This window comes from Microtus oregoni, unplaced genomic scaffold (assembly GCF_018167655.1).
Source record: "Microtus oregoni isolate MIOR12 unplaced genomic scaffold, Mior012 000014F_ref0000157, whole genome shotgun sequence".
NCBI lineage: Eukaryota > Metazoa > Chordata > Mammalia > Rodentia > Cricetidae > Microtus > Microtus oregoni.
The window spans coordinates 4035790-4047084 of record NW_024543073.1 but is presented as its reverse complement, the minus strand read 5'-3'; the positions used below and the strand labels follow the sequence as shown (position 1 = coordinate 4047084).

The 11295-nt window shown below is 43.3% G+C and overlaps 1 protein-coding gene across 2 annotated transcripts in view; it reads left to right on the top strand.

The window, feature by feature from the left end:
• Positions 1-4178: 4178 nt before the first annotated feature.
• The window catches only part of Il6st (interleukin 6 cytokine family signal transducer), a 40196-nt gene continuing 33079 nt past the window's right edge, over positions 4179-11295 (top strand). The window contains exon 1 of one of the 2 annotated variants that reach the window (XM_041663276.1): positions 4179-4308. The gene's annotated coding sequence lies outside the window, so the exon portion shown is untranslated. The remainder of the gene's footprint in view (positions 4309-11295) is intronic. The other variant, XM_041663277.1, reaches the window with a different exon arrangement.

Below are 11295 nucleotides of genomic sequence, written 5' to 3'. Positions count from 1 at the left end.
AGAATTTCAGTGTGTTGTATGATTAGTTTGAGGGCTTTTATTTACTGCTCTTAACAAAACAGTGATTCACTGTTACATTTTTATCTTACTATAATTTCTGAGCTGGAGATTTGGACGGGGTTCATCTAGACAATTCTGCCTCGGTGTCATTGATTGGGGCCACAGATTCATCTCATGGCTAAGCTGATCTAAAGTTCCAAGACGGGTCTCACTCACATGCTTGGTGCATAAGCAGGGGTAGCAGCAAGGCAGACATCAGCAGGACCACCTTCATTCCTCAGAGCTCTTGAGGTGATGCTCTCAGCTCTCTTGAGGTGGTCTGCTAAGATGCATGGACTTCATACATGGTGTCTCAGCCCTCCCAGAGGCCACAGGGGGAGCCCCCAGCTCAACTCAGGTTCGCTTGTCTGTATTCCTTCCATCAGTGCAGACTCAACTTCACATCCAAGAAGGGAACTAGTTCTAATTTTACCACAGAGTGTTAAGGGATTGTGGCTGTTTCTAGCCCAGCCAGGGATAAGTTTGTACATGAATGAGCCAGAGAGAACCACGCTCTTGAAATATTCAAGAATAAGTTCTCCCAAAATACTCTTTTTACCTTATCGGTTGCAGTGTGACATCGAGGTCATCCTTATTTGCTTATTTATCTATGGCATTACACTTTTTGCCCCTCAAGGAAAATATACATCACTTTAGATCTATATCTCAGTGCTGGCATGTAATTAGTAGTGAATGTTTAGTGAGGAAACACGCTGAACAATTGGAACAATTCATACCTGTTAGCACCTAGGCACCCTCACCCCCAAGGTCTCAACTCACGCCATATTCCTAACAGTACCTCCTTAATTCATAGATTCAGGACCCCCAAACAGCCCACTGTTTGATATAATTTTATTCTTCAGATAAAGATCTTAAGAAAAGTTTGATTGACAGTAAAATACTATTCCTTATGAACATTTTTGTGAAGGACCTTCCTTTTTGGGAGACAGAAGGACAAAGAGGAAATGGATACATGTCTACAGTAGATGAATCCTAAACTGAAAACAAAATCAAAGATGCTCACAAATGGTAGACTTGATTTTCCTGAGAATATGAGATACATCTCTATCCTAAGATAAGCACTGGATACAGCCCAAGGAAAGGGAAAATTGTTAGCAACTAGGCCGATAAGGCAAATATGGCTGAAGAAACAAATGACAGGACGGTTTAAATGACTGATCAAAAAGTTCTCAGTGCTTAGGAAGATGAGAACAGGTAGAAGATAACTGACAAGCTGTGAGAACAAGGTCTGGAGGTCACACTGAGGGCAGGCTGCAGGTTCCGAGGGAGTGAACACGAAAGGGAGGTGCAGAGGTAGGTGGCTAAGGACTGAGAATGAAACACAGCCCCAAGTTTGGGAGAGGGAGCGACTTCAGTCATAAACTGACGAGGATGAAGGTGTGGCTTTACCTGCAGGCTGCTTGCATAGAAGATGAAGGCGATGATCACAGGGAAAGGATGAGAAACTGCGAGCTCAGAGCAGTCACTGAATCATCGAGACGCACGCTGCAATCGTTAGATAGCAGGGTGTGTGATCAACTGTAGGTGTGACACAGAGTTTCAGAAACATCACAGGGCGCAGGCATAGGTCAGCAGAAGCAGGTAAAGGTTGTCTTCAGCTCTTGTCACCTGCATCCTGTAGCTTGTGTCATTAGCTTTCTTTGTGGGTCCCAATCACAGTTTGGGGGGGTCATATGCCACTCCTCTGCCCATTCTCCTTCCTGTTCTTTATTTCACTAACTAGTACTTATTATCAACCACATTTAGAAACAAGACGTTACGAAAAAAAGGTGCGTGTTGCGATGTTTGACAGGGCTGTCTAGTGACAAATTCTTAACCAGAAAGCGCTCTCATTTCAGGATCGACATTCTGCAGAGAGGTCTGGAAAAATCCAGCAGCCTCCACAGAGTGGGTATTTCCTATTGTCTTGTGGTTCTGGAACTTCTTTGTCCAACACTGATTCATCTTTTCTGTTCAGGATTGTTTGTCAAACTTATTTTTCTTGTAATGAGTGTGTGTCCTTTTGAGTTTATGTGTACCATGTGTATGCAGGCATCCTTGGAGGCCAGAAGAGGGTACTGGAGTCCCTGGAACTGTGAGCCACCTGATATGGGTGATGGGAATTGAACTTGGATCCTCTGCTATAGAGCATCAAGCATTTTAACTGCTGAGCCATCTCTCCAGGCCCTTTGCTTAGGATTTTAATTAATCTCATAAAATGTGAATTTCTTAGTGCCATGAAAGCCATAAATGAACGATAAGGTACGTATGTGTAAGGGCAGCATAGACCTTCATATTCTCCACCGATGGGTCAAGGAGGTGCATGTGTTTCAAGATACTAACCTCCTTCTACTCATGACTACCTCAGAGAAACCGAACTTTAAATGAATGCTGTAATGCAGGAAGGCCTGAGAAGCAATGGCATAAGAGACATTCAAGGATAACTGTTATAACCATGTGTCAAACCCTTTCTGCCTTTTAAAGAATTTCATTCTTGCAACGTAGCAGGCCAGAACCTTTATCATTTTGCAGACAAAGAAACTCCGGACTTTTCCAGGGCCACGGCGATCTGTACTTTTGACAGTCTGAAGCAGAGGCACCATGAACTGCTATGCATTGTTCCAAAGCCACCTTAGCTGCACCTTTGTAAGCGTTTCAATTGAACAACGCCTCTTCAAGTCTTTCTACCCCTATCTAGTCACACTCCGAAGTTAGCAGACAGCAGTGGCGAGAGGTGAACACATCTTTGGTTGAAGCATCAACCTCAAGCGTGTCTGGAACTCCTTTAATAGTGGCTTTGCAAAGCATCTCACCAACAGCTAAGGGGCCATGACTTAGAGCTGGGGTACAGAGATCTGCAGCAGAGAGAGAAGGAAAGGGGAGTAGGGAGATATGTTGTGCTAGATCCGTTTTATTCCAGCTGAATCTTCAACATAACAAAGAACTTTAAATGACTAATTTATGGGTATCATTTGCTCCATCACTGTAGCCTACCTTTCTCCCAAAAGTCCCTTGCCTGCAGTTTCTCTCTTTTTGAATCATTTTTTTTCACTTTTAATCTTTTTAAAAAATTTTATTGAGAATTTTATAGAGTATACTTTTATCACATTCTTTGCTGTCCCTCAACTCTTCCCACACACCCGTCCATCCACTTCCTGTCCTTTCACTCCTTTAGAACAAAACAAACAAAAAGATAGATGTTGGGAAAGAGAGAATCAGTTTTCTCCAAAGGAGTTACACTGATATCAACCACACTCCAGGGCAGGCCCCATGCTCAGCTAACCAACATGAACTGAAGTATTACTTTACAGATACACATTACTTATCTTTAAGCTTCCTATCTTGCTTTATGTGTGGGAGGGTACACACACACACACACACACACACACACACACACACACACACACACGAGAGCCTTTAGGTTCATTTTTTAGTCGAGGGAAAGGTGGTGAATTACAATGAAATTGGTTTTTCCGCGGTACTTCTAATCACAGATCAGGAGACGCAAACCACAAAAAAAAAAAAAAAAATCTGAGTTTCATGGCAAGTCACCAGTTCTGGGACTCACTGATCAAATCAATCACACCCAAACTCATTTACTAACAACAAAACACAGCACAGAAGCAGGGTTCCTTTACTTAAGCCTAGGATTGAAGTGGTCACCACTGGCGTGTGCATTTACAGCCACCAAGCCCTGCCCTATCCCCAGGGAGCTCCCTCGCCTCCAGAGCCCCAAGGGCCTCCGGGCGCTCTCCCGAGGCTAGCAGGCCCTCGGGGATGACCGCCCAAGGAGGCAGGCGAGGCCGGGCGGGAGGGATCGCGGGCTGCGGTCCGCGACCCCATTACCCTCGGGAAAATGGAACCTTCCGCCCGGCCACCCGCGCAGGAGCGGCAGCGGGGAAGCCTTCGATCTCGTCTGGGAGAGAAGACCGGGCTCAGCCACGGGAATCCGGGATGCCGGGAGCCGCATTACGGGAATCGCAGCTGCACGCAGCCCCTCCCCTTCGTCTCCGGCGACCCCGGACCAATGGCCACGCGCTCCGGGACTGATCCGAGCCAATCAGCTCCAGGGGTCCGACTCTAGGGGGCGGGCCCCTAAGGGGCGGGGCTAGGAGAGCCTAGGTCGGCCGCGGGCGGAGGGCGGCGTGTGCCGTCGGGAGGCCAGAGTTTCGAGCCCGCCGGGCTGCGGCTCAGCCGAGGGGCAGGCGGAGTGGGCCCCGATCCGCGAGGCTGCGGGACGCGCGGGAGCGGCGAGGCTCGCTGTCTGAGGTGAGGAGAGCAGGGCCCCGGCGCGGGAGGGGGCGGGCTGCCTGGCGCGGCCGCCACCTGGCACCCGGGGCCCAGCGGGGCCAGGCTGGAGCGTCGCGTACACCCGGAGCCCGTCAGGCCGGCTTGGGAATCCCCGCATTCCTTCCGTCCCCACGCCTGGCTCCCACTTTCCTGGCGTTGTCACTCGGCTTCTCCAGCCGCGTTCCTGACGCACAGTTCCGGAGCCCCCCACCCCAAAGTTCCCTCGGGATCGCGCGTCCTGGGTGACCGCGTCCCGCGTTCTCCCAGTTCCTGTGCCTTGTCCCCTGAACCAGCTATGGACATGGCTCCAAAAAGTGTAGTCTTCTGTGTCCCCTGAAATGCCACCCGCCCCAGACTTGACTTCACTCCCTGCTCTTGATTTCTCTTTCCCAAAGTGAACTTTTCACCCAGAAATCGCAACGTTTTGGCGTTGATGAAAAAGTTCAGTGATTATGAATATTAACGCTCCCTCCCGTCCCTTTTACGCACCCTTCCTAATACATCCCACTTGCCTTACAGCCCGAGAGCAATCCCATCTGTCTGTAAATTTTCACCTCCTCTCGTAAGGGAAAACGTTTGTTTGTTTGTTTGTTTTTCCAAGTAGCGGGGGCTCTCTTCTTTCCTTGATGGATGACGTTGACGTTGTAATTCAGAACGCCAAACAAGACATTGTCAGAGGCCTGGCCCACTGCTCTTTTTGTCATTTTCCCATCAAAAGGAAACTCATTTGGGCTTAATTTGTATAGTTATTGGACGTTCCAGCAGCTGTACCGCTTCAAAAGCCATCAGTTGATACTGGAACGTCAGGGTGAATCCTCCGCAAGATTAAGCTGTTTGGTCTGGTCAGTGCAGTAAACAAACCCTTCTAGATCATGTGTGACTGCCGGCTTCCCGTTGGAACAACTCTTAATTTGGAATTACTGGCTCATTATTAGAGGGGGTGATCGCCATCACCTTAAGTTGATGTTCATATTGGACATTTTGAATTATTTTTGAACTCTAAGCTGGAATACTGTATTAAAAGAATTAATCTGATTGTAGGTTAAATTGTGTTTTCCACAGGTTACTTTTAGGGAATAGCTATGCCCATTGGATTCGACTCACAGATGAAAGAAAAAATTTGCAAGGGGCAAGTGTCAGATAAGGATAAACTTTATAGTAGAATTTTTCACTCTTATTTGTATTATTGACACAGATGATCTAGAATATCATAAACACTGCTACCTGCTAATTTAATACAACATTGTTATGTAACTGGACATTTTGTTCTATTTTATTCATGACAGTTTTCATTTAAAAATACTTTTCCTAAGAGAATGTGACATTTCAGTTAAATTCTAGGATGGATGCTGATTATTATATACCTGTGATGTAGTTGTTACAATGTCTCCTTTTTAGAAATGGAAACAGGCTCAAAAATGATAGGACTCCAAATCCTGTGTTCACAAACCGCCCTGTTGGCAGATTTCTTATGGAAAATTCATTAGTATAGTTTGAGTGTTGCCCACAGCACTGCAGTAGCAGAAAGGGGTTTTCCCTAGGCATGATTTCAGACCTCATTTTGCCGCATATCACCTGGGTCCTGATACGTGTTGCTAAAAGGAACATGGAAATTCTCACAGCTTTCTCTGTGTCTTTGATTGCCGAGTGTTTTGATCATAGTGAGGTTTCTATTGAGATTATTTTACTAAGCATTCAGCCTTTCGTGGAATTCATAAAGATTCCTGAGATAGCATCTAGGTTCTTGAAAGTTTGCAAAATTGGATTGACAAACTGGTGTGTGAAAAATTACCTGGATACAGAGGCGTTTCATGTAAATAATGAGTGATGGAAAGATTGGAATTGAAGTAGCCAGTGTGTTTCCTAGAGGTCAGCCTTGAGACCCGGATAAGGTTTGGATAAAGGGGAAGCTAGAGAGATCCTGTTCAAACAGAACGGAGGGGACTGTAGAACTTCGTCAAGGACTGCCATGTGCTGTTACTTACAGGATATTCATTTTAGTAACCAGTAACTTGTGCAGCTTGTATGTCAGTCTCTGAACATAGCCTTACAGAAGTAGGCCTTAGTAGCCTCTGGCACACAATAGCAAGCCCCCAAACACAGACATTATGGTCAGATTCCATATTTATACTTAGATAATCTGAGTTTAGGCTGAACTCTTAACTGTAGTACATGCTACTTTTTTATATTGTCTACGTGAGTGACAGGGTAAAATGGCTCTACCAGGTCCTTGAAAGCTCATCATTAGGCTGGGAACGTGCCCAATAGGAGAGTGCTTGCTCAGCATGTGCCTGTCCCGGTTCAGTCCTCAGCACTGCATACATGTGTAATTCTCCATCAGTACCACTTCCACATGTGCATATATACATAAACTAACCTCTCCTTCAGTTGTTGGCTAAGGGCTTCAGGATTCTCAGCTTATGAAGCTGTGTAATTACTGTGCTCGAGTTTGGATCCTTTCAGGGAACTCTGAAAGTGCAGTGGGAACACAGATGTTTGTGCTTGTGGGGGAAATTCCACAGAGATGTTCATTTGGGTTTTAAACAATGGAACAGGGCAGAATCAGCAGGGCACTGGCCTTGTAGAATCAAACTGGAAGGCCTGGCAGGCACACGTTCAAGAAGGTGTTTTGAGGAAGTCTAGAAGTCTCTTGTCACTGGAGCTTACCATCTAGGTGTGGCTGCCATGGAAACGATGAAAGTTAGACCATTTTGCTGAGGCCATGAAAAACGGGGAGCTTAAATGTTTACTCTGCAGTTGGAAAACTAAAAGAATAATTTAAGCATAATTGGAGTAAAAAGCCAGATTGCTTATAATTCTCTCTGGGATTATAGCAGAATCGTTTGAGAGACATCTAAGGAAAGGGTCTGTCTTATGTAGTGGGCTGGGAGTTGAACCAGGGCCTTTCCACACTGGAAGCAAGTGCCCTACTATGAACTGTACCCCACCTCCTCTATTACCATTATTTTTAAATCAGACTGGCTGTTGGAGATCAGTTGGGCAGTGCAGAGAGATGAAACCAGTTCTCTGATAGACGAAATCTTCTAAGTGCCGTCATCAGAGGAAGAGGAGGTGGTGGTAGAGGAGCTGCGGTACCATCGTTAAGTGCTGTGGTCAGGTCCAGTCAGCAACAAAGACAGGTAGGTGAGAGGGCCGTGGAAGAAGTCTGGGTAAGGATTGTAACAGAAGTCAAGTTAAAGTGTAGATCAGAGAACCTAGGCAACCGAAAATGAAGAGTTGTTTATTGATGTGTGTGTGGGGGGGGGAGTTTCTGTGTGTTGGTCCATTATGTTGTATGTGTACATGAGCATATATGTTTGTAGGTACTTTTGAGGGCAAGATTTATTAAATTGATTTGTATCAGATGCAGAATATCTAAGATGATACATAACTAGAATTGAAGATTCAAGCCAGAATTCTTAAAATTTGTTTTGAAAGTAAGGTAATCGTTGAAGTTACATGTCTTCAAAGTACATATTTTAAAAGAAAAGTAGATTCTGAGTACTTTACCTTTGGGTTCGTTCATGGCCAGGAGATAAAAGCTAGCAGAGAAAAAAAAAGTGACTAAAGGAGAGAACCAGCTGCACTGCGTGGTTGCATTTTGAACCAGAAGCTAGCTCTGAGGAATTTAAAAATCAAGGAGGTAAACGGAAGGCCTCAAAAACACCTGTGCTGTCACAGAGCTGCCAGGACTTTTTGTTTAGAGTGATTTTGTGAGTTTCTCCAATCCCGAATCAATGCGCTGTGTCTGTTAGTGTGTGCTGAGACTAGACTGATGCTTTCAAGCTGCCTGGACTGCTCTCCAGACAAGCACCTAAATAAATGCCTTCAGTAAAGCAGGTGAGCTGCCTGTTAAAAGTTGAATGTCCGGCTTCCAAAATTCCAGAGTCTCTTTAGTAGCCACTCTCATCCTTTCTGTAAGGAAGGGTGGGTTAATTATTACTTGTAAATAGTGGGGTGCTGTCTCCTGTGCAGTCCTTTCTTGTGTAGAGGTCCTGTCTTACATACATGCCCTGCAATTGCACCCCCTAGTGCAAGCTGATTTCCTCAGAGCTCTGTTTCAGATAGCACAGTTCTTGTTGGTAGACCTTCCCATTGGTGATCTTCAACCCTACACAGTTTTCTTGTTCTCAAAACTGTAACCTTGTTTTATAGCTGGGTGCCCCGAGCCCCGAATAGGATATTCTGTTCCCAAATCACTTTGCACATATTTTACCTGTTAGCATTCAGCTTCCTGTAGTTGAGAACTGTTTGTCATCAATTGTATTTGCAGTGTTTTAGGTCTTGAGTGAGAACATGGCTCTTTATCAAAGTACTCATGAAACTCTCATTGACTAACATAGGCAAGATAACTTGTAAAAGATTTGTTCTCAAAGGTCATAAATGTTTTGTGTTTTCCAATAAGTTTATAAAATCTGACTTTTGTGCTTATTTTTTATTAACTTTGAAATGTGTTTGTATAATAAAAATATCCTTTTGTACTTTTCCTCATAGGACTTGTTCTAAAGTATATCTTTGAATAATGACATGAGAGGCAATATATATATAAGATATATACAATATATACATATGTGCATACATATATACGTAATACAGCCACACACACACATATATGTGTGTATATATCTTATATATTTTACACACACACATATATATATATGTAAAATCAAATTTTGTTTTGTATGCTGTCCCTATATTGCCCACGCTAGCCTCCAAGTCTTAGGCTTAATTGATTTTCCTTCCTCGGCCCCCCAGCTGAGACTTACAGGTGTGTGCATGCCCAGTTTATAATTTTTTTATTATTTATCTGGAATTTTTGTTTGTTTGTTTTGTGGTCAAACAAAGGGATCAAAACAGAGTCATGCACATGAAGATGTGCTGTGAACCACTGAGCTACATCCATCCTAAAAGTGATTATATACACTTGAACTTTTTATTTCATGCTGTTGACTTGTCTGTTCTTATGTGCCCATGCATGTTTTATTCTTTATATGTCTGAATGATACACTAAATCCTCTTTTTGTTGTCTGAATATTGGCCCTTAGTCTCTAATTTTTAATGTGAAATTTTAATTAATGTGTAAAGTTCTATAATAAACTATTTTGCTATTGGGTCAAAGTAGTCTTACGTTTTTATATTGTGAAATGCTTGTATAGTTCTGACTAGATTTTTCCTATTCTAGTGTTGCTTTTGGTGCTCGTATGAGTAGTATTTTTTTTCTATTATATTTCTTAGTTGGTTATTACTGATTGCAGGAGTGGTATTTTTTTAAATAATTGTTTATTCAAATACTATATTAAAGATCTAGGAGTCCTACTAGCTTAGCATTTTATCTTTGTTTGACATTGTAACAGCCACATATTTCAAAACTGGTGAAGCTGTCACAACAGTGGAAAAGGTGCATAAGAATAAGCAGATAGGTGGGAAAAGGCAAACCTTTTGTCTTGTTGTTCTTGTCGTTGTTTGTTTTATAAAGTGTTACAAGAACATAGTGCATGCACACTGAAAAGGTTTTTAAAAATTTTCAATAAAACGACAGGCCACAAACTGACTGCAGAACAATTACGTACAAATCAAATGTCTAACAAAGGCCTTATATCCAGAATATATATTCAAAACTGTCAAGCCTAATAATAATGACGCAAGTCTAATTAAAAGTTAGCAAATATTTAAATGTTCAAACCATCCAGAAAGCTCTATAGCTAAACATAACACCTGCCACATGGCCCGGCCATTCTAACCCTAGTATTCATTTCTTAAAGCTATGGCACGTGTCTGCACACGGACTCAGCACTAGTTAAGTTGCAGTATTTTAGCTGGGCGGTGGTGGCGCACGCTTTCAATCCCAGCACTGGGGAGGCAGAGGCAGGCGGATCCACAGAGCAGTCCAGTGTAGCCAGAGCCACATAGAGAAAGCCTGTCTGGAAAAACCAACTAACCAAACAAACAAATAGGTAAATTTACAGGTTGACAAACAGATAAAATTAGAGTATGTTATTTTCTCCAGAAGCCATAAGTCCTGGGACTGGAGAGCCTGCCTTGGCTCCCCTGGCCTCCAGTATTACTTTAGCGTGTAGCTGTGTCACTCCAGGCTCTGCCGTCTGTCATACGGCATTTTTCTGTGTCTCTCTTATGAAAAATATTTTTCTAATGTTTCAAATTCTAGGGCTTTGTTGCTGATCACATCAGCAGTGGTCCTGTTTCCAAAGGAGTTAAGTCTTGAGTCCATCTTTTGTAGGGGACACAGTTCAACCTTGAACAAACAGTAATCAAACTAAGAAAATTATGTGGCAATCTAGAGTAGGGCTTGACAAACAGTGGCCTACAGGCCAAATCTGACTTGCAGTCTTTCTGTATAGCAAGACTAAACATTTATCTGGTTCAGTATACAAAATATTTGCTAGCCTGTTTCAAATGTCTCAGATATTATGAAGGAGAAAACAGACACCAGGAGCGCAGGGCAGTGGGAGCAGTTCGGAGAGGCTGAGAAAGAGCTCTGTGGGAGAGCAAAGGCTGCAGACTTAACCTGTGCGGTGTGCATAGACCACTCATCACAGGTGTGAGCCTGACTGTATAAACAGAAACTTGTAGAATTTGGTGAAACTATCCAGCAACATTTTCACTAGCTATTTTTTCTTGGTAAAATTATAGAGACTCCACCACCTCCCCAAAACCATTTTTCACTTGAAAATTTAAAAATGTTTAATATTTAATTCCTTGTTATTGTGTCATATCAAAGGTGTAACATGTAGAAAGCAGCAATACAAGATTCAATTCTTTGCCTAAGTTTTAAGTTATCTCAAAAACTAGCTGGCACTGCTCAATTTAACCAAGTACCAGGCATGGCTGGACAGTTGAGTCAGCAGTTTTAACTCGGTGCAGGTAGAAGACGAAAGGTGTCATCCTTCTAAGGCCAAGGACCAGCTATTATTATCTTCAGCAAAATGTTCTTGTGGCATCAAGGGC